This window comes from Propithecus coquereli, unplaced genomic scaffold (genome assembly GCF_000956105.1).
Source record: "Propithecus coquereli isolate 6110/MARCELLA unplaced genomic scaffold, Pcoq_1.0 Scaffold36, whole genome shotgun sequence".
In the NCBI taxonomy this organism is placed as follows: domain Eukaryota; kingdom Metazoa; phylum Chordata; class Mammalia; order Primates; family Indriidae; genus Propithecus; species Propithecus coquereli.
Window position 1 is genome coordinate 2,129,305 of NW_012149285.1, and position 2,224 is coordinate 2,131,528.

The following is a 2,224-nucleotide window of genomic DNA, read 5'->3' on the forward strand; positions in this document are numbered from 1 at the left end:
TTTGCCCAGCATATATAGCTGAGGAGATGGAAGAACCTACAAGTTCATCTGTTATACAACTGCCATTGTTAAGTAGGAAGGAATGAATATTCAGATTTCTTTGCTATTTTAGGGGAAGCATAACTTCAGCAACCACTTATTCTGTTAAGTGGATCTGACCCTATGAAAGAAAGGGAGGGAGGGAGGGAAGGAAAAAAGGAAGGAAGGGAGGGAGGGAAGGAGGAAAGAAGGAAGGAAGGAAGAAAGAATGGAAGGCAGGCGGGAGGAAGGGAGGGAGTGAGGAGAAAAAAGAAAGAAAAAACAAAAACCTGATGGTAGTAGAGAGTTATTGACTTTGGTAAATACCTTATGATAGACTGCTGCCTATTGAAAATTTGATTTCTTAGGGCAAAGAGATGATGTATGTGATGAATAATATGAAAAATATTTCCTTTTGAAACTTGCACTAAATTTCTTATATTGTTAAACTGATAATTTGACAAAGTAATTCTACCTATGCTTAATCTTATAAAATTGTCCATGACAATGTACATATTTTTCAAATATAAAATATTACTTGAGACAGACTTTTAAACATAGTGTCTAGGGAGTTTAAGAAAAATACAAACATTTCTTATTTTTCAGTTTGAACATTATATTACTTTTCTTCCCTCTTCCCCAAAATACAAATATATTGGATTAGTAACCAGATTAGCTTATGACCCTTTTTGGCTACTTCATGAAAATATACGAAGATTGAGTATCCCTAATCCAAAACCCAAAATACTCCAAAATACAAAATTTTTTGAGCACCAACATAACACTCAAAGGAAATCCTTATTGGAGCATTTTGGATTTCGTATTTTTGGAGCTGGGATTCTCAACTGGTATAATACAAATATTCTAAAATCCAGAAAAATCCAAAATCTAAGCATTTGGCATAAGGGATACTCAACCTGTAGTGTGATCAAACCTTTCTATGATGGACTCTTGCCCATTACTCAACTCTATTATTATATGAAAGAGGAAATGCTTTTAAAAGGAGAAAGGAAATTTTCCATAATTCAAGTATATGCATTCTCCCATGATTTTCAACTCATAAAATTATTAAATGTGTCAAATTTATATATAACATGGCAATTAACTTAAAAAAGTTGTTTGAAGGGACTGTTGGCATTGGCTTTATAGATTTTTAAAAGCTAATTTCCACATATTGGCCATGTACAGGACCATGACTGACATTAATCCTATAATAGGTGTCTACTATGCTTCCCACTTACTACTGACTCTCTGGGCTGCTACAGTTAAGACAACCTGCGTACACTTATGCTTTCTCCTCAACAGGCATCTGAACACCCCTAATCAAAGCAGAGCAGCAAGAGGAAACTAGCTTTTTTAAATTATATGTGTAAAATAATACAATTGTCAATTCCACCTTAAGTGCTAAGTGGATCCTATGTTGGCACTAATCGAAATCACACCTTCCGTGTGTTACAGAACTTCAGGGAACAGGGATTCATTCAGCCTTCTTAGATGCCTTTTGATTTCAGGAAACTGTTTTCAGTCAATGATTATTGGAATACATTCTGTCCAAATAGAAACATTTGAAATTTTATAAAATCTGGACGAATCACAATGATGATGGTAGTGAACAAGATATTTGCATCTCTGGACATGCTGCCTCTGTCAGTGCTGCCTGTATGCAGGGGGTCGCTTGCATGCAATGCTAACGCTGCACAGTGCAGGTATAAAACAGATTTTATTATTTAGAGAAGAATTTATAAACAGCCACGTAGCAGCAGGCACACAATCCCTTGAACTCTCATCCCACAGCTTAGGCTATGCGTGGATGTCTGCCTGCACCATAGCCGCAGCTCTGGTAGACAGTGTTCTATGTATTGATGAGGCCAGGCACCATCTATGTGATCGTATAGTAATGGAAGATCTCTGGTCAGGGAAATGGCCTTATTAGAAAGAGAGAGCCTCTGGAGCCCAGTGGTTGCTATCAGCCTATTTTTTTGTTCAGAGGAGCCAGTTTTCCGCTCAGCTAGCAAAAGAGGGAAGGAAATGCGTCTCCGGAGCCATCCAGGTTTCTCTCTTGCTAACCACAGGTTTACTGTTCTCTTTACCTGATTGTAAGCAGTTTGGGAGAGATGATGTTGTGTGGATCTTTGCAACTTCTGTGGTGCCCTGCCTGTGGCTGAATGCTTAATACATACCTGTTGACTGAATAAATAAAATAACA

At 37.5% G+C, this 2,224-nt stretch overlaps 1 protein-coding gene across 1 annotated transcript in view; it reads left to right on the plus strand.

The window, feature by feature from the left end:
• The window catches only part of VEGFC (vascular endothelial growth factor C), a 142,462-nt gene that overhangs the window by 89,602 nt on the left and 50,636 nt on the right, over positions 1–2,224 (plus strand). The gene's annotated exons all lie outside the window — the stretch shown is intronic.